Source organism: Heterocephalus glaber, unplaced genomic scaffold (assembly GCF_053883595.1).
Source record: "Heterocephalus glaber isolate CG9 unplaced genomic scaffold, H.glaber_assembly_v1.0 deba00001606, whole genome shotgun sequence".
Lineage (NCBI taxonomy): Eukaryota > Metazoa > Chordata > Mammalia > Rodentia > Bathyergidae > Heterocephalus > Heterocephalus glaber.
This window is the reverse complement of record NW_028258377.1, coordinates 6,839,066-6,860,216: the sequence shown is the minus strand read 5'-3', so window position 1 is coordinate 6,860,216 and position 21,151 is coordinate 6,839,066. Positions and strand designations below refer to the sequence as shown.

The window sequence follows — 21,151 nt, the reverse complement described above, 5'->3', positions numbered from 1 at the left end:
TAGCAAAGAAAGCAAGGTTGGTTTATTTCATGATGCATAAGCCACTGTAGTGTGTGCAAAAAGGAAGGCTTTATGGACTTCAGTCTATTATTTAGCTTCTTCATTACTTTTAGAGTAATGAATCTGAAGTTAAGATCAAAATCAGGAAATCTGCTAGTAAAAAAACCAACTGATGAAAGGCTAATCTTAATTAGGGTCTGTTAGCTCATAATTAGTCCAGCCCCAGGAAGACTGGTTTAGCTGTGTTTTGGGGCCAGGAAATTCAATCCTTTGTAGGCCTTGGTACTAGACATGAGCTCAATATGGAGGATGTGGAATGTGTTCCTTCAAACAAGATGCCCTATATCAGTTAATTCATGTTCTTGACAAAATAAATCAAAAATACAAAGGAAAAGTCACATCTAAATTTTTTAAACTCTTAATTGTACTGTGATAATAGCTTTGAGCTTTTGTATTTCAATAATTTTAACTTACCAAAATCCACTTATTTTGAATTGTAGACTGTCTTGTCCTTATGACTTAATTTTCTTCAATTACTATTTAATTTTCTAATACAATGCCTTAAATTTAATTAATCCAATTCTGTCTTCTTTTGCCAAGCAAACAATCTTTTTATTGTGTTGTTTTTAAGGTACAGAAAACACTTTTTCTAGAATGCCTAAACATATCCATACTCCTTTTCTTTCTCCTTCTGGACAAATGTCTCCCAAAGGACTTTCAATTTAGGTAGGTATGTACCTTTCTCCAGTAACAGCTTACTACTGTCTAAGGTGAATAACTCAGAATTTCTTCTTACCTTGAAATATTCCATATGGTTAAGTAACTTAACACAACCATTATAAATTAAATCATATCCATATTCATATAAACATAGCTCATAAGAATATTCTTGGGCACTGCTTATAGATCTACAAATAAAGTAGCAAGTCTACATTTTCATTAATGCAAGAGAATTGCACTAAAAAGAATGGGAGTGCAGACGCTGGGTGGGAGGCGGCAGAAAAGATCAGATCCGTTCACAGCTGTCATTCAGTGCTTGAGCAGCTTGATGTGGAGGAACACGCACTCCAGATAAATCTGTTTTTGTTTTGCTTTACATTTTGGAAGTTCCTGACTTGGCAAAATAGATGGTATTGGATATTTGCCTAAACTCTTTATCCACAGCAGGAATTCTCCTGGTATATTTAGGAGGAATACTCCTAAGAGTGCTGGTATATGTCAGAAAGATGGGGTGGGGGGCCAGGGATGTAGCTCAATGGCACCTGCCTGGCAAGCACAAGGTCCTGAGTTTGATCTCTGGTACCACAAAGAAGAAAGAAAAAGAAAGAAAGAAATAAAAAGAAAGAAAGGAAGGAAGGAAGGAAGGAAGGAAGGAAGGAAGGAAGGAAGGAAGGAAGAGACAGACGTGGAGCTGGAAAAATCTTCCTGAGAGGAAAGAAGAGGGCAGAGAGGCAGAGGATGAGTTATAGCATGAGGTGCATTCTGTCTAAGAAGCAGGCTTTTTTGTGCAGAAGAGCAAAAGAAGTGGAGGAATGCTGCTGCTCTTGATCATTGAGATTATCTAACCAAGATGTTTACACTGGGAGATGATGGAAACGTGCTACCTCCAAGCAACGACTGCCGCTTCTTCTGAGTTTTTAGCCTGTAGGTCATCTGGACACAGTTCTAAAGCATAGCTTTGTACAATCACATGTTTTCTAATGGTCATTATTTCAGCCCACCAGGGGCCTTTCTCTTCTTGCTGCAGTTTCTGGGAGCTCAGTACTCCTTTGTTATACCCCCGATTGCCCACTCTCATTCTATTTCTAATCTGAGCTGTTTTTTTCAAGACAGAAACACATGTACAGACTCCATTGTCCTCCTCCATTATCAAGACCCTTACGTTTCCCAAAGCTTCTCATTCCTTGGGTCCTTATGATATGATAAAGAACCTACCAAAATACAATTCACTGTCTTGGCTTGAGTTCATATATCTGCACCTATGTATTCTATGTGTGGTTAACTTGTTGAGATCAATGTAATTGTAAGGCAGATTTATAGAAATAATATTTAGAAAAACAAAGTGGATAAAGGATATGGTGAAAGAACCAAAAGAGGCTTCCAAAGCAGAAGAAGTATAAATGATTATCTCCTGCAGAACTAAACCAGGCGCTCTGTAAACCAAAGTGAGATCAATATTGAGTCCCAAAATGTTTGTAACAACATACAAGGGGTGGGCTGGGGATTTAGCTCAGTGGTTCCACTGCCTGCCCCTCAAGGGCAAGGACCTGAGTTTGATCACCAGTACCAAAAAAAAAAGAAAAGAAACATACAAGGGGTTATCAAAAACGACACTGAATGTTTAAATTCTTTGAATTACTATGGTAGAGGACACACTGTCATTAGTCCCCCTCAAAATACTTCCACTCTCTTTGAACACACTTATATTGTCATTCTTCTACTTTCTAGAACAGTTCTAGGAGTTCCCTTTCCTTAGTGTCTTTACAAGACGTGATCAAAGATACAGTGAACACTCCTACCAAGAGCCATCCAATGGAAAGGTGGGCTTGTAAAAACATTATGGTGTGTCTTCATCCACTTTATTCACCAGATCTGGTACCATGAAGCTTCTGTCTCTTTCCCAAAGTCAAAATAACCATGAAAAGTAAACATTTTGAATTGATTCAGGATATCAAGGCAGACACGACCGTGCAACAAGACACATAAAAGAGGACTTCCAGGGTCTGTTTGTCTTATAGGAGGTGTCCTTTTCTTAATTTTAATCAAGAAAGAAAGCTTCAATGTATATGATGATGAAAAATATTTTGTCTTAAATAATAAATATTAACTGAATTAATGTATCCACCAAAGGTAACTTTCACATAAGTTTTTAAAGCTTCAAGTTAAACGTCGTTAAGAGCCTTGCTACTGGTGGAAGGCGCAGAGTTGCCCACTGCAGACAGACAGGTCTGCACATGCCCTACCGAGGTCCTGAGTCACACAGAACACACAGAATCAACCCGCACCCCGGCAACAATACACTGGACCCCCACCCCCACTCCTCTTTATAGCCACCTGGTTCCACACTACAAAGATGCAGAGGACACTGGACCACTAGACCACGGTACTGAGTCCCGCTGCTCCCAGCCCAGAGGTAGGGGCTTCTGAGCCACCGTCCCACTGCACCTGGTCCAGAGGAAAGGGCTTCCCGGCCACCATCCCTCCCACTGCTCCCAGCCCAGAGGATAGGGCTTTTGGGCCACCTTCTGTGCTGCTGCTCCTGGACCAGAGAAAGGGGCTTCCAGGCCACTATCCCTCCCACCGCTCCCACCCCAGAGGTAGGGGCTACTGAGGCACCATCCCACTGCTCCTGGACCAGAGGAAGGGGCTTCCTGCCCACTATCCCTTCTGCTCCTCCCAGCCCACAGGAAAGGGCTTTTGGGCCACCATCCCTACCGCTGCTCCCAGCCCCTGTCCCACCACTCCCAGCTCAGAGGAGATAATCTGTGCAGGCGCCAACAGTTGCCCTCCCAGTCAAAATGAGAAAACATGTAAATAAGTGTCAAACCAGACTTCCAGATCACCTACAGCAACACCAAAGGGAAATGAGATGGAACACTCTGATACTCAACCACCTGGACCCACTGAACTGGCAACAAAAGGGGATCTGGAAAAAATGAAATCAGAAATAATTTCTCAGATAACAGGAATAGTGCAAGACATGATTAATAAATGTAGAGAGGAGCTCAGGAACATGATGGAATCCCAACACAGGAAACAAATGAAATCCATAAAACAGATGCAAATAGATTTCCAGGACATGAAAAACTCCATTGAAAGTCTACACAGCAGAATGAGCCAGTGTGAGGATAGAATTTCAGATATAGAAGATAAGATTGCAATTAGTGACCAGGAAAAGAAAAATTGCTTCAAAATTGTAAGGGAACATGAGAAATCAATCCAGGAGCTGCTAGATGATGCAAAGAAGAATAACATAAGACTGATTGGGCTCAATGAAGAAACAGGACAGAGTGGAGATGACATAAAAAATCTCTTCCCAGAAATAATGGCAGAAAACTTCCCAAGCAGGGGAAAAGAGCTTGACATACAGATAAGTGAGGCATATAGGACTCCAAATAGCCTTGATCAAAAAAAATCTACACATAGGCATATAATTGTTAAGATTCCAGAAACAGAACAGAAGAACAAAGTTCTCCAAGCAGTCAGAGAAAAGAAACAAATCATATACAAAGGAAAGCCCATCAGAATCACAGCAGACTTCTCAACACAAACCATCAAGGCAAGAAGAGCTTGGAGCGACATATTCCAAGCCCTAAAAGAAAACAGCCTCCAACCCAGATTGATGTACCCTGCAAAACTATCTTTCAAAATGGATGGAGAAATAAGATACTTTCATGACAAAGAGCACCTTAGGAACTTTGTGAATACCAAACCAGCACTCCAAAGAATTTTACACAATATCCTAGGAACAGACATTGAGGATCACAACCCCAGGAAGCAAAGCAGAATGAACTCATCTAGCACGACAAGAAATTAAAGGTAAAGGGGGAGAACCCAACAAAAAGAAAAAGTCATAGCAATGACAAGTCAATACATTTCAATTATAACCATCAATGTTAATGGTCTCAATTCACCAATCAAAAGAAATAGACTGGCAGAATGGATCAAGAAGCAAAATCCAACAATATGCTGCATACAAGAAACACACTTAATTCAAAAAGAAACTCAAAGACTGAAAGTTAAAGGGTGGAAAGCAATACTGCATGTGACAGGAACCCGAAAAAAAGCAGGAGTAGCTATCCTCTTGGCAGATCAAGTAGATTTCAAACCAACACTAATTAAGAGAAATGAAGAAGGACACTACATCCTTGTAAAGGGAAGAATCCAAGAGGAAGAGATGACAATCATAAATATCTATGCACCAAACACTAGTGCACCCAACTATATAAAACAAATACTAACGGACATGAAAAGCCATATATGCACTAATACAATGGTAGTGGGGGACCTCAACACCCCACTGTCACAAATAGATAGATCAACTAGACAAAAAAATAAGTAATGAAATACTGGAACTCAATCAAACTCTTGAACAAATGAACTTCACAGATGTTTACAGAGTCTTCCACCCCACAAAATCAGAATACACATTCTTCTCAGCTGCACATGGGTCATTCTCAAAAATAGACCAAATACTCACACATAGAACATGTTTAAGTAAGTGCAAAGGAATTGAAGTTATCCCCTGTATATTATCAGACCATAGTGTGATGAAATTGGAGATCCATAGCAAAAGAAACAAAAAGTTTCATAAACACGTGGAAATTGAACAACACACTTCTGAATAACCAATAGATAACAGAGGAAATTAAAGAAGAAATCAGACAGTTCCTTTAATTAAATGACAATGACAATACAACATATCAGAATCTTTGGGACACAATGAAAGCAGTCTTACGAGGGAAATTCATAGCAGTGAATACTCATATTAGGAAAACAGAATGAGACCAATTAAACAACCTGATGCTGAATCTCAAGCTTCTAGAAAAAGAAGAGCAGGACAACCCCAAAGCTCATACAAGGGAGGAAATTATAAAGATCAGAGGAGAAATCAATGCAATGGAGACTAAGAGAATGATACAAAAAATCAATGAAGCCAAGAGTTGGTTCTTCGAAAGAATCAACAAAATTGATAAACCCTTAGCCAACCTTATCAGAAAAAGGAAAGAAAAGGCCCCAAATCCATGCAATTAGGAATGAAAAGGGTGAAATTACAACACACCCAGCAGAAATCCAGAGGATCATCAATACCTACTTCCAGAACCTATATGCCAATAAGATGAACAACACAGAAGAAATGGACAGATTCCTAGATACATATGAATTACCAAAGTTGAATGAAGAAGACCTAAAAATTCTGAACAACCCAATATCAACCAATGAAATTGAAAATGTAATTAAAAGCTTATCAACTAAGAAAAGCCTGGGCCCTGATGGCTTCACTGCTAAATTCTAAAAGACATTTAGAGAGGAACTGCTGCCACTACTGCTTAGACTCTTCAATGAAATTGAAAGGGAAGCAATACTCCCAAATTCATTCCTGGAAGCAAGCATCACCTTGATCCCCAAAGCAGAGGGAGAACCAACCAAAAAGAAGAACTATAGGCCAATCTCACTAATGAACATAGATGCAAAAATCCTTAATAAGATAATGGCAAATAGAATGCAGAAGATCATCAAGAAGATCATACACCCTGATCAAGTGGGATTCATCCCAGGGATGCAGGGATGGTTCAGTATACGAAAATCAATCAATGTAATACACTATATCAATAGAGCCAAGGACAAAAACCATATGATTATCTCCATAGATGCAGAAAAAGCATTCGACAAAATCCAACATGCATTTATGATAAAAACCCTACAAAAAATTGAAATAGATGGTCTCTACCTCAAACTGATAATAGCCATCTATGAAAAGCCAACAGCCAATATCATACTAAATGGTCAAAAACTGAAATCCTTCACCCTAAAATCAGGAACAAGACAAGGTTGTCCACTATCACCAATCTTGTTCAATATAGTTCTGGAAACATTAGCCATGGCAATTAGACAAGAGAAAGAAATAAAAGGAATAAAGATAGGAAATGAAGAAGACAAATTGTCATTATTTGCAGATGACGTGATACTGTATATAGAAGACTCCAAGAACTCCACCAAAAGTCTTCTAGACTTAATAACCAAATTCAGTCAAGTAGCTGGTTACAAGGTCAACACACAAAAATCAATAGCTTTCCTCTACACCAATGACAGACTCACTGAGAGAGAAATAGGGCAAATAATTCCTTTCACAATAGCATCCAAAAAACTGAAATACCTAGGAATCAACCTAATGAAAGAAATCAAAGACCTCTTCTCTGAAAACTATGGCACTCTGAAAAGAGAAATTGAAGATGATATCAGAAAATGGACAGACATCCCCTGCTCCTGAGTAGGAAGGATTAATATAGTGAAAATGGTCATACTTCCAAAATTGCTATATAGATTTAATGCAGTTCCAATTGAGATCCCAGCAGCAGACTTCATGGACCTTGAGAAAACAATCCAAAAATTCATTTGGAACAAGAAGAGAGTCAGAATAGCAAAAGCAATTCTAGGTAACAGAGACAGGGCAGGAGGTATCACAATCCCCAACCTGTAACTCGACTACAAAGCTGCTGTGATAAAAACAGCATGGTACTGGCAAAGAAACAGACCTGAGGACCAGTGGAACAGATTAGAAGATGCAGAAACAACTCCAGACACACTCAGCCATCTCATCTTCAATAAAGGAGCCAAACACCCTCACTGGAGGAAAGATAGCCTCTTTAATAAATGGGGCTGGAAAAATTGGGCTTCAACTTGCCAAAGATTAAAACTCGACCTATATCTCTCACCATGCACTAAACTAAAATCAAAATGGATTAAAGATCTAAATATTAAAATAGAAAGTCTGAACCAGTTGGAACAGAGGTTAGGTAGAACCCTTGAAGACTTTGGTGTAGGAAAAGATGTTATGAACAAAACCTCAGTTGCCCGTGAACTAGCATAAACAATCAACAAGTGGGATCTCTTCTTATTAAAAAGCTTCTGCACAGCAAGAGAAACCACCAGCAGTGTGAAGAGACAACCCACAATGTGGGGAAAAACCTTCACCTGCTCTTCTTCAGACAAAGGTCTACTATCTCGAATCTATAAAGAACTTAAAAAGATCAGACCTCCCAAATTTAAAGACCCAATCTGAAAATGGGCATCTGAAATGAACAGACATTTCTCAGACAAGGAAGTAGAAATAGCAAATAAATACATGAAAAAATGTTCAACATCACTGGTCATTTGAGAGATGCAAATGAAAACAACGCTGAGATTCCACTTCACTCCAGAAAGAATCCTGCTATCATGAGATCCACCAATAACAAATGCTGGCAGGGCTGCGGGGAAAGAGGAACCCTGCTCCACTGCTGGTGGGAGTGTAGACTGGTGCAACCACTGTGAAAATCAGTGTGGAGATACCTCAAAAAACTAGGACTGGAAGTCCCATTTGACCATGCTATTCCACTGCTGGGGATCTTCTCCAAAGAATTAAAAGAATCATACCACAGTGATATATTTGCACCCATGTTCATAGCAGCACAGTTTATGATAGCTAAAACTTGGAAACAGCCCAAATGCCCATCAACTGGAGACTGGATAAAGAAAATGTCGGGTTTTTTTTTATAAAATGGAGTACTACTCAGCCATAAAAAATGAAAAATTAGAGACATTTATAGCTAAGTGGATGCACATTGAGGCGATAGTCTTAAGTGAAATAAATAGGACACACATGTATAAATACCGAATAGTTTCTCTGGTGTGAGAAACTGAAAGTGTAAATAAGGACTAAATGTATAATAGGTAATGTGAAATAGGAAGAAAAGGGGCAAAGAGGAAGGAAGTGGGAGGGCTAGGGGAAAGGATAGAAGGGAATGGGATTAATTTGACAAAATGGAAAAATAGGAACAAAATCTTTGTAAATAGGGAGGAATGGAGGGGTTGAAGGGAGGGCTGGGCAAGGGTGAAAAATAAGAACCAAGAGAGACTATGTAAAGGTGCAAATTTCCAGTGATGAATGTCATTATACTGTATACCTAAAATGTACCAATGATTAGAATGAATAATCAATAATGAAAAATAGGAAGAAAAGGTCCAAAGGGGTAGGGGTAGTGGGAGGGGCAGGGGAAAGGAAAGAAGGGAAAGGAAAAATGATGAGAAATGGCAAAAACGGAAATAAAGTCTTTGTAAATAGGGAAGGGTGGAGGGGGTGAAGGGAGGGCTAGGAATGGGGAAAAAATAAGAATCAAGATGCATCATGTAAAAGTACAATTCCCAATGAGAAATGTAGTTGTGTTGTATACCTACAATGTACCAATAAAAAGAATTTTTTTTAAAAAGAGGCTTGCTACCATTTTTATGGTTTCCTCAATAGAGTATAAAGCATTTTGACATCAAAAATTGTATTAGTCCATTTTCTTTTCCTTTACTAAATACTAGAGATTTATTTAGCTCACAGTTTTGGATGTTTAATGGCAAGGCCTCAGCTCTGCTCTAATAAATTCCTTGGCTATGTTACAACACAGCATATGGCTTAATGTAAGGAGTACATACAAGAATTTGAGATCACATAGCAAGATAGGAAGCCAGAGAGGGAAACAGGAGCCAGGAAAACAGTAGTTTTTATGTCTTTGCATGGAATTTAGGGGCCAGTGGGGGAGATCAGCAATAATGGTGCAGCAAGAACAATTAGGACAGCTCCTAAGCAGCTTCCTATGGGAATTAGCCCCTAGATCTTAAGAATATGAAGAAATTAAGTGAGCAAAGGAAGAAGTAAATTCCAACCATAAGCAAATATACTTGCAAAGATGTAGAAAAGAAATAGTTCTGTAACAGTTTGGAGGGATGTAAAAGGATATAGGGATGTAAAAGGATAAAGAAAAATGATAAACTACAAGAGTGCAGTGTTACAAAATTCAAAGATAAGGAGCTGTTCTTTATTGGGTACAAAGTTGCTGTTTGGAATGATTAAAAACTTTGGAAACAGGTAGTAGTGATGGTTAAAGTATAGTGTGAGATAATTAATGCTAATCAGATACCTAAAATGCTTAAAATGGAAAGTTTTATTGTATATCTGACTCCAGTAAAAAACAACAAAAACACAAGGAAAGAGTGTCTCAAGAAGGAAAATGTGGTCAACTGCTGTTTTCTCCCGAAAATTCTAGTAAAATAGGAAAATGAAAGCCTACTCTTACATGCACTATTAAGGAAGTCACCTGCGGTGCTTCTAAGTGCTTTTCAGAAGAGAAGTGGGAATGGCTCAGGAATCAGGGGACTGAGGAATAAATAGAAAAGTGTGTCTACCAAACATGCACAAATCTTTAAAACACTTTACCTTGGGGGGGGGGCAGTAACAACCAAAGGGGACCCTGGAGATGAAAGACTTTCCTTTTTTTTTTAAAGATGGTAGCAGCTGAGCATGTTAACATGCTAATGAGAAAAAGCTAGAAAAAGAGAGTTGAAGGTACTTGGAGTCAAGGTCTGAGAGTGAGAATAAAGTAGCAAAGAAGAAAATAAATGCCTGGAGAATACTTCTCAGGCAGGTACTGCCATTCACGGACAGCAGAGACCCAAGTAACAGAGTCGTTCCAGGTAGATTCTGGTCAAATGGAAAACCCGTTGCTGAGGAGGAGAGAATTAAGGTTGTAGCATCAGTCTGGCCTCATGGTGGATGTTGGCTGTGCTTGAATAGTTAACTGTGGAGCTCAGACCGTAAACATTGATGTGTGTATGGGATTTTTGTTTTGTACAATATAGCACATTCTTAGATAAAACATTGCCTCTCTGAGTTGGTTTGAGCAGGAAACTACTGCTTCCAAAATGAAGGAGCTAAGCATCTACTTCATCACCTTCTTTTATCCCAGATAAATGGCTGTCTCTTCTATTCCTAAAGGATCTCAAGTCAGATTCATCAGCCCTCTCTATTAGTCTATCCCATGGTTCAATCATCCATAAAGACAAGAAGACTCTGCTTTATCAAGCAGAATTCTCCAGATGTAATTCTCTTCTCTTTTCTTACTCTGGTCTGTTCAGTGGGATGTTGAGGGCATTTGCTCGGTAACATCACAGGCATGGACTCATTGGCTCACCTAAACCCAGCAGGTTGGATCTTTCTCTCAGATGTGAGCACCAACCTATTTCTCAACACTCTATCCAGGTGTCCTCCAATTTCTCAATGTTGCTCTTGCTGATCAATATCTGTCTCTTTATTTCTCTCTGCCTTCCTTCTTCTCCTTGAAACATCTGCCAACTCATTGTTCTATGTTGTTTCAATCAATCTTTAAAGAGATACTGAGGGGCCTCTCAACCAATTTCTTGCTTATGTAACCTGATTGGGAGAAAATTTAAAGCTTGGTTCTCATGGAGTCTCTTCTCTTGGCAAATCCTGCAGCTTATGTGTGTTTCTCAGGTTCTATCCTCATAGCCCATTAATAAATCCACTCATTTATTCAAAAAATATTTATGGAAACCATTTTATGTTCTAGAAACCATAACAAGCACTAGCTTTACAAAAGAGAGCAAATATACAGATCCTGCCCCACAATTTATAGGAGTCAAATATTAAATAATTCCACAGGTAAATGTAAAATTATAACTTTAGTAATTAGGGTGAAGTACTGACATGGTGGTAGGGGTACTGAAAATGAGTGAATTTGACCTAGTTATTGAAATCAAAAAAGGTTTCCCTAAGGAGATAGTAAGTCACCTGAGACCTGAAGGAGGAGGAGGACAATAACGACAACAACGATGAGAAAGCAATCAGCCTTTAGAGTGCATAGAAGGGACAAAGGGCTTGAGAGAGTCAGTGTTTGTGGATTTTGTATGGAGGACAGAGTGTGAGACTCGAGGGACTTGACAAGGGCCAGTGGGGAGGAAAAGGCAGACTGGAAAAGTGGTATGTGAGATTAGGCTGAGGAGCAGGGGTCTTGTTGAGGATTTTGTTCTTTGCACTGTGCACTCTCACAGCAGTGTTTAGTATCTATGTTGGAAGGTAAGACATCATCAAATGTGAGTCACAAGGCAATTGTAGCGACTTAGGACTGAGATAATCTTGTATTGAACTAAGATGGATTTAAGAGATAAAACTTTAGAAGGTAAAATCTATGTGATGTATGATGGATTAGATATGTCAAGGGCATGAGAGAGGGGCCAGGGAGGTCAAGAATGATTCCTGGGCTTTCAGCTTGAGCTGCTGGATGTAAAGTGGTGCTGTGCCCTGAAAGAAGAAAAAGCACTGGGAGAGTTTGGTACAAATGGTCAGGGTTGGTGGAATGTGAGATTTCAGTTGAGTGTGAGACACCTTGTGACCACCAGATGTCTGCAGACAGATGGCAGAGCAAGTTCTGGTACATAGTCCCCTAGAGGCACACAGGGTCAATCTACGCCTTCTGTAAATTTTAAGAGTTATGCATTTAATTTAATGTGTAATAATAAAATAATTTCACAGTTTTTTTATTGGTTTTTTGAGACAGGGTCTTGCTATGTAGTTCAGGCTGGCCTTGGGTGATCCTCCTGCCTCAGCCTCCCAAGTGCTGGGATTACAGGCATGTGCCACCACGTCCAACATCATAGATTTTTTTTGATTCTGTTTAAAATCATTTTTAGAAAACTAAACAAAAGAAAAACATTAAGTAAAGCATAAATTATTAAAGAATGTATATGGATCAAAGGAAAATCTGCATGATAAAAAAAGTCACGCAAATAAAGTTTGAGAAATTCTGGCCTAGGAAAATCTCAGCCTCCAATTTAATTGGCAATTTTAGAGAAACATAAATAATCTAACTGAAAGTTTAGACATGTTTCAAATCATATGTGTGGACCCGGACAGACAATGAGAAAAAGAATTTTAGGTTATAAGAAAATTTTTTAAAGGCTTGGATATCTTTCACACTTCTCCAAAACTTTCCTATCTAAAAAAAAATTCTCCAAAATTGCTCCAGTATCTACTTCTTCAAATTTGAAGATGACTGCTTTTGTCCTGTGATTATGGTTGAGTGTGGTGAGTTGATAATGGTTAGTTCAAATGAAGGTGAAGAGGATTCCCCTGGCCGGACTCTGCAAAATGACTTCCTTTCAGAAAATGGGGCTTGGAGTTTAAATATGAGTGTTTAGGAGAAGGTGTTTAATGATGTTGGTCATTTTACTGCGAATGAATGGAAAACTGTATATTTAGGCTTCAAAAATGCTAGAGTGGCAAGGGCAACAAAAACAGAAAAATGGAGCCAGGCATGTTGGCACATGCCTGTAATCGAAGCACTGTGGAACTCTGAGACAAGAGGATTACAGGTTCTAGCACAACCTGGGCAGTTTAGCAATTTATTGAGACCCTGACTCAAAATAAACAATAAAATATAATGAAAATGGCTGAGGCTGTAGCTCAATGTGAAGGCAGTAAGTACAATCCCCAGAAATACAAACACACACACAGACACACAGACACACACACACACACACAAAATGGGACTGCATCAGATTTGAAAACTTCTTCATATTAAAGGAAACAGTAAACAGAGTGAAATGGCAACCAACAGAATGACAAGAAAATTTGCAAATCATGTATTTCACAAGGGGTTCATGTCCAGAATATACCAAGAATGATTACACCTCAGCAACAACAAACAAATAATCCAATTTAAAAATTGGCAAACAACTTGAGTGGACATTTCTCTCCAAAGAAGACTTATAAATGGGGAATAAACATGTGAATAGATGCTCAGCATTATGAATCATTAGAGAAATGCAAATTCTAACTGTAAAACAGAAAAGAGCAAGTGTTGGCAAGGATGTAGGGAAGTTAGAACCCTTGTCCACTATTGTCAGGAATGTAGGATGATGCAGCTACTGCTGAAAACTGTACAGAGGTTCTAAAAAATTAAACCTATGACTACTATATGATTTAGAAATCTAGGTTTACATTTATAAGACTTAAAAGTAGGATCTCAAAGATTTATTTGCACACCCATGTTCATTGCAGCACTATTTACAATAGCCCAAGGCAGAAGAAACAAAAACAACAAAAAATGTAATGTATCAAAACAATGGAATACTGTTCAGTTTCAGAAAGGAAAGAAATGCTGACTCATGCTATACCATGGCTGGAAATTGAAGACATTGAGCTAAGTGAGCTAGTGACAAAAGGACAAATATTTCAACTTTTATGAGATATATAAAGTAGCTAAATTCATAGAAGGAAAAGAGAGAATGATGTTTTTGGCTGAGAAGAGGAACAGAAAGTTACTATTTAATGAGTACAGGGTTTCAGTTGGGAAAGATGGAACAGTTTGAAAAATGGTAGTGATAGTTGTACAACAATGTGAATGCAATAGAACTGTACAGTTAAATGACTAAGATGGCAAATTTTATATTACATATATATTACCACAACAAAGATGACAAAATTCAGTAAAAAGTAGTCTCTTACACAAAAGTAGAACATACTTAATTCAAATTCATACAGAACTAGTTGGTGCCAATATCATTCAATGGGTAACAATAGCCAACAAGTAGGAAAATCCAAGTGGCTAACAAACATCTAAATATTAAAGGCAAGGAGAACATTTTTTTTAAATTTTATTTTATGTGTACATTTTAGGTATACAATATAATGACATTCATTATTGGAAATTTGCACCTTTACAGAATCTCTCTTGGTTCTTGTTTTTCCCCCTTCCCCTGCCCTCCATTCAACCCCTCCATCCTTCCCTATTTACAAAGACGTTGTTTCCTTTTTTCATTTTCTCATATTAATTCCATTCCCTTCTTTCCATTCCCCTGCCTCTCCCACTTCCCCTTCCCCTTTACCCTTTTTCTTCCATTTCACATTATCTATTATACCTTTTAGTCCTTATTTACACTTTCAGTTAGGAGAACATTTTTAAAAGCCCCCAAGAAATAAAATACAGGTACCCAAAGAATTTTAATGAATGTTAAAAGGAAAAACCTTAGATAAGTTTGACAGTTTGAATGGAGGCTGATTCACTAATCAAGAAATCTGTTCCCAGTATGGTCACAGATTCAGAAAAACTCTGGCCTGCAACTTGATCAGGTAGCATTTACAGCCAGAAAACAGAAGCAAGGTACAGAAACAAATTAACAGGTTACAGCTCAGCACTTTGCCTTCTATCCATTGGTGGTGAGCAGTTGACTGAAGTTTAGCCATTGGGACTGACAGGCAGCTATTTGTTGCCAGACTCTCCTCCAAAGTAAGCTTTCATTAAATTTATGTGCTAAGTCAGCTTGCAGTTCCCAATATAAGGACTTGAGTGCAGGTGCAGCCTCAGGCCAAATTTACTTTACACTGATTTCTTAGTAGAAATTACAGAAGTCAGAAGACAATGGAATGACATTTAAACAACTAAGAAAAAATGTCTAACAATCTAAAATTCTATATCCGGAGAAGATCCTCCCCTACCAACAGATGACATAAAAGATATTCAATAAACAACAAAACACATCATTACCACCAGATCTACCCCAAAAAGAATACTAAAGGGAATTCTTTTTGTATGAGAAAAATAATCCCAAATAAAAACTCTAAAATGCAGGAATAAATCAAGGGCCCAGAAAAAGTAATTGAAATAATAATAACTTTCAAAAAAAATTTGTAGAATACTAAAAGACTAAGCTGGCTAACTATAACACAAAAATCAGTCCAAAATACTCATCCCAACCCCATACTAAGTCATCTCCTAACTTGCTGATTTTTCTCTTACCTTTCTTGCTTTTACCAATAACAGGAATCATCTCATATGTTTAGTATCCCTAGACTAAATATAACCTCAATGAAAGCAGATTCACTAATTGGTTGGGAGAAAATATTTTGCAAAGCATTTTAATGTGCTCTTTGTTGTTCTTCATATTCCTTAGAAGGAAAACCTCTCTCTTTAATTCTGAGGCATATATTTAGAGGATGATTAGAAGTGATATATCAGAAATGCAATGAAAGGAAGAAAATGTTCAGATTTCTCCATTTAAAATAGGTTTCTGAGGCTAGAATGACGTGATAATTTAAAAAGCCAGCTTTTATGAAAGTTTTTTTTAATTTTCAGAAATGTCTCTTATATCCCAAGAACAAACTTTAGAGATCTAATGGAAAATTTTACCCCCAGCCATAGATAAAATTCAGGATATGACATAAAGGATATGTGTGAGGAAGCAGCCATTTGGAAGGAATAAATGGACAAAGATAATTCCTGGGGCCTTCACCAGAGAAATGGGTCAAAAAGACAGAAATCTCAGGTAAGTAGAGAGGAAGCCAAAATCACACAGGGTGTGGGCCCCGTTTAACATTGATAACTGTGCAAAGGCAGCACAAAATAGAAAGGAAAATGGTGCCACCATGTCTCCCTTGGCTTCCATATGGAGTAGAAGGAAACTAAAAGTTCTGAAGTATTCTGAGAGAAAGGAATGGAGGAGGGAAAAGAAAATGGCTAAGGGCAATGTCTGAGAGCTTGCTAGAGCTTTAAAGTCAACCTAGCAATGGGGTCAGGTGTCAAAATTTAGAGGACTCATACTAGACCTCAGAGGATGCCCAGTCCCAGTGAGAGCTGAGGTGATACTTATTAGCAAGAGGAGAGATTCAAGCTCCTGAACAATGATCACCACACATTCCCTGAGCCAAGGTCCAGCACTATATGTTCCACCCACAGTATATAAAGTGATGATGGAGGTATACTGTTCCCTTAAACCAAGTCAGACAAGCTGAGATGAGCAGGAGCAGGACACCTCTTTAAGCTAGAATCACTCCTCAAGTCTACTCCAGGTCAAGTAAATTCCTCCTGTACCTAGATACTTTACAGCAAGAAAGAAAAGAAGTGCTCACTTTGGCACCATATATACTAAAATTGGAATGATTCAGAGAACATTAGCATGGCCCCTGTGCAAGAAGGAAAAGAAAAGGAGTGGGGGTGGAGAAAGGCTCTGAAAAGCTGATCAAGGACCCAAAGAGACTGAGAAATGGCAACCAATAAATGGCAAGTGGATTCCCCACCTTTCATCCCTGCCATTAAAAAGCAGGAGTTTTTGGCATAAGAACAGATTCATTTTAAAATTTAAAGAAAGCTTCTTTGTGTTTATTTACTTGCATGTCCAGGTGGCCCTCCTACATCTGTGCTTGTTTATTGGTATTTCCCCAGCAATGAGTCAAATGGCAAGTGTTTAATATGTACTAAACAGATATTTGATGAGTGAACAAATAGAATGCCCTGTTCCCATTTTGTTTCAGGACTCACTCTATGAATCACCACCACAACAAAGCTACTCTGGCCCTTACATGATTTCCTGGTTGGCATTAGCCAGAGTCCTCTGTGTCTTCATGCTCTCCTGCACATACCTTGAATACAGCAGATGTCTCTTCATACAGTAATTGTGCTTTAGCTCTCCTAGATTTTTAACTTCTTCTCTTTTTAACTGTCTCCCCTACATATCATAAACACATCTTAGTTCAATTATTTCATTAAATCATAAATGAACCACCTGTGCTTGGAGCAACAGGCTCAGGAGATGAACAATGCTGGCCAAAAAGAAGAGGATGAAGGAAGAACTGAGTAGTGGCCAATAGTGCAGACAGGGCTAATCATTACATGGTCCCACCACTTTAGGTTTCCCTGAGTCTCACCTTAGCCCCAAGGAGAAAACCATCTCCAGAGCATGCTGGAGGCCCTTTGGGAAGTTCTGTGTCAATATAGACTTGGAAGGATCTCAACTTAGATAATCACTAGACAGTGTGTAAAAGAAGCCAAACAATGACAGTCCCAAGCTTAAAACTAAACCACCTACAAGCAAACTGTATGATTCCCACATACATTGTTATTACCAAAGACATAAGAGGAGCTCACAAAATAATCACCTTTCTCTGGCCACCTCATACCTGAAATTCTCCCCAATTTCTCAGCAATAGTGGACCAGACACTGCTCTGAAACCAAGGAAATTTTATCAAAAGCCCAGCTTTTCCTCTACATTTCTTTCTTTCACTCATTTTTTAAAATCTTGATATTCATCATTAATCAGTTTCATCCAGTTTGAGATCCACATGAGTAAGCTCTTATCCAAGACAACTTGAATTAATTTGACAAGCATGTGCTGAACAAAGTCTAAATATATCAGCCAAGAAAATAAGCACCCGTTGCTTCTTAACTTTAAAGATATGCAACTATGATTTCATTTTGGGGTGGGTACATACCAAACAAAACCATATTCAGGTTTTTATGGCTGTTTGAAAATTGATATATCTTGGCTTATCATTTTTTTCTAAAGCCTGACACTGACATATTTTTCAGATGAGCAATTCTCAAAAGCTCCTTCTTACTTCTTTATAAGTGTAATCTGGTCTTTATTTTTTCCCAACTGGTTATCTTTCTGAGTATTCTTCTGCTGCATTCTTTCTACGTGATTTGAAAATAACATGCACAATTTACATACTTAGCATTCAGTATTCCAGACAAGGTATGTGATCATGGGTTTTCCTATGACTTTTTAAACTCTTTTAATGGTCCTTGCTTGTGGTAGATTTTACAGTCTCGTGGCATTTGCACTTTGGGGATGGTGAGAGTGTACATATTTGCTATGGAAAGCTCCTCCCACAGACGTCCTCTGAAAATCCACTAAGTAGGAGCTTATGTTCTGTCTCAGAAAACCATCTCAGATGCCAGGGAGGGACTGTGAAGTATTTGTCATTTCCTCCCAAGTTCTTCCTGTTCAAATAAGAAATTCATGCGTGTACAATGCTTTGCATTTGCTGGGGTGTTACAAAAGCTGGAGAACAGAAGGGAAGCTCTTAAACCGCATACTCCCTTGGCTCATTCCCTAAGAAGGGAAACACATTAGACAGAAACAACGTCCCCTCTTGTTTCTCACACTCCTCTGTGCAGACTGATCTTCTGAGTCTTTGGATTCTCCCTGCTGTTGCTTTGGCTCCCATCAAGCTCAACATTCTCCCTTGTGGGGGCATCTTTAATGACTCTTCAGCAGTACAAGCATCTTCTCCATTTCCTTACACTCTGATACATTTGAAACTCACAAGATGTTTCTCAGCCTGCGGTTTCATCTTGACATGAGTTTTAAAAATAGAAGGTCAGATTTTTCCTACAGAACTTTCTATCCTAAAAATGGCCCCAAGCCCTGTAATCAATCAGCAGGTTTACCAGACACTTTCAGAAATACACAGTGAACATAAGACATAGTCCTATCTTCCAAGGAATTTATAGTTTATCTGAAGAAGTAAATAAGAAATAAGAAAGTAGGTCATTTAGTATCCAGTGATCTGAGCTGCAAATACAATAGGTGATCAGAGACTGGACAAATGCAGGCCTGTGGCCATATTGGAACTGGGGCAGCCTTCCAAGTTTCCAACTTTACACAGATCAGGCATCCCTAATGCAAAATCAGAAATACTCCAAATCCAGAACTTTTTGAGTGTAATCATGACACCACAAGTCTGTTGGTTAATTTCATAAAATTATTTAAAATAGTGCATAAAGGACTAGGGATGTGGCTCAGTGGGAGAACACTTGCATAGCTGTTGTGGCTTATGTCCAGATGTCCCACCAAAGCCTCATACAGTCTTTTTTGGAGGTGGCTGAATCTGGAATACTTAATGCTGGGACTAAGGGCATGTGACTACTAAACCACTACATGTGAGAGACTGATTTGACACCACCCAAATCATGGTAATCTGGATGGGATAAAAGGGGCAGAAAGACACTGTTAATATCCCTTGCTGCTTTTACTACTGTGTGGACACCATGAAACTGTTTCTCCTCTGCAAGGCCTGTCTGCCACACCACCCTGCCTTGAAGCCAGACAATTATGGACTGAAACCTCCTCTATGAATTGTAAGCCAAATAAAACTTTTCCCCTTTAACTTTGGCTGTTGGGTATTTGTCTCAGCAACAAGAGAAAAGTAACTAAGACAGAAATTCTGTACCAGGAGTAGTGTTGTTGCTGTGAAATTATGTGGCCATGTTGCTCAAGAGCCTTTGGAACTAGCTTGTGGGAAGGATTAGGAAAGATTCAGAGATGTCAGCTGAAAAAGTAGAGCTGCTGGAACAGCTTAGGCTCTTCTGTGTGGGAGAGTCTGATCAGAGCTCAGGAGACCAGAAAGCTGGTAAAGACCAGGGACAGGAGGTTTCTGCTAGGAAGAAGGACTGCACTGGCTGCTGGACTCCAGACAAATTGTGTTATGCCTTGGCAGAAAGTTTGTCTGCATTTTGCTCATGTCAGAGACTGCCTGAGAATGAGATTAAGGGTGGCAGACTAATTTCACAGAAGAAATTTCAGGGTAGTCTAATGTTGAGACCATGGAATGGCTACTGTTGGGGGCATTTAGCCAGATATGTTGAGAATCAAAAGCAAAGAGCCCAGCAGAACAATTTAAAATATTTTGAGTTTGGCCAGAAAGGAAGCTCCAGTAAAGTTATGGACTGCAAAGACAGAGCGGAGATTTTGATTGCCGAGAAGGAACAGAATAGAAAAGATGGCGAGAAAGCGTCACAAGAAGCAGAAGGATTCCACCCTTTGCCACCTTAAAATTGGAAAAGTGAAAGACTTTGCTTTGAGAAGAAAGCCCCAGAGCACCACGTTTCAGAATGGCAGCCTAGAGAATTTGTTCCTCAAAATTGGATTCAGAGTGCTCAGTGATCCAGGCACTCAATCCCTTCTGCCAAGAGAGGGAAGACGGGCTACTACTGCTCCAGCTAGCAGAAAACCTTGGTATCATCCATGTGGTACTGGTTTTAGATGCACCCAGAATGGGAGAGTTGTGAGGTCAAAAAGGTTTCCATCCAGATTTCAGAAGAAGGCCTTGGAGGCCAGGCAGTGTGCCCCTCAGAGAGCAGTGTGTGAAGCTGTGAGTGTGAAGCAGAAAGTGCAGTGGAAACCCCAGAACTTTGGAGAAGCCAGGAATGTGGATTGTCTGAGAAAAATTTCAAAGAGGGAGCAGAGCTGGTCCCAGAGAGAAACCATGGGAGCTACAACCACAAGAAGTGCCTTAGGGGCAGAGCCACCTAAGCCCTTTAAAGTTTACAACTTGTCACAGATTGCCAGTGATGCTGGAAGTGGAATTTGGGATTTAAGTTTTGTCTTGCTGGAGTTTAGACTTCCTTTGGTCCCATTCCTTTGTATCACTGTTTGTATCTTTTCAAATGGAAATGTCTATCTTGTTCCATAGAATGTCGAAAGTGTTTGACTTTTTTTTCATTTGTACAGAGGCTCAAAGCTAAGTTTGCTTTAAATCTCAGAGGAGACTTTGGACTTGAATTTTTCAGCAATGCTGAAACTATTAGGACTTTGGCAACTCTTGGAGATGGACTAATTGCCCTTTTCATAAAGGAATGTGAATGAATCTTTGGAGGGCCAGGGGCAGGATATTGTGACTTGTGTCTAGATGTTCCCCCAAAGCTTCATGCATTCTTATTTGGAGGTGGCTAAATCTGGAATGTGTGATGTTGGGATTAAGAGTATGTGATTACTAAGCCACTATACGTGAGTGATTGGTTTGGCACTGCCCTAATACCCATTGTCTAG

At 39.1% G+C, this 21,151-nt stretch overlaps 1 long non-coding RNA gene and 1 other non-coding gene across 5 annotated transcripts in view; one reads left to right on the top strand and one right to left on the bottom strand.

Moving 5' to 3' along the window:
• LOC110344406 (uncharacterized) overlaps positions 1 to 21,151 on the bottom strand; it is a 556,324-nt gene that overhangs the window by 363,382 nt on the left and 171,791 nt on the right. The gene's annotated exons all lie outside the window — the stretch shown is intronic.
• On the top strand, positions 16,443 to 16,549 carry LOC147822910 (U6 spliceosomal RNA). Its single transcript, XR_015444917.1, has one exon. It is a non-coding gene; the product is annotated as a U6 spliceosomal RNA (small nuclear RNA).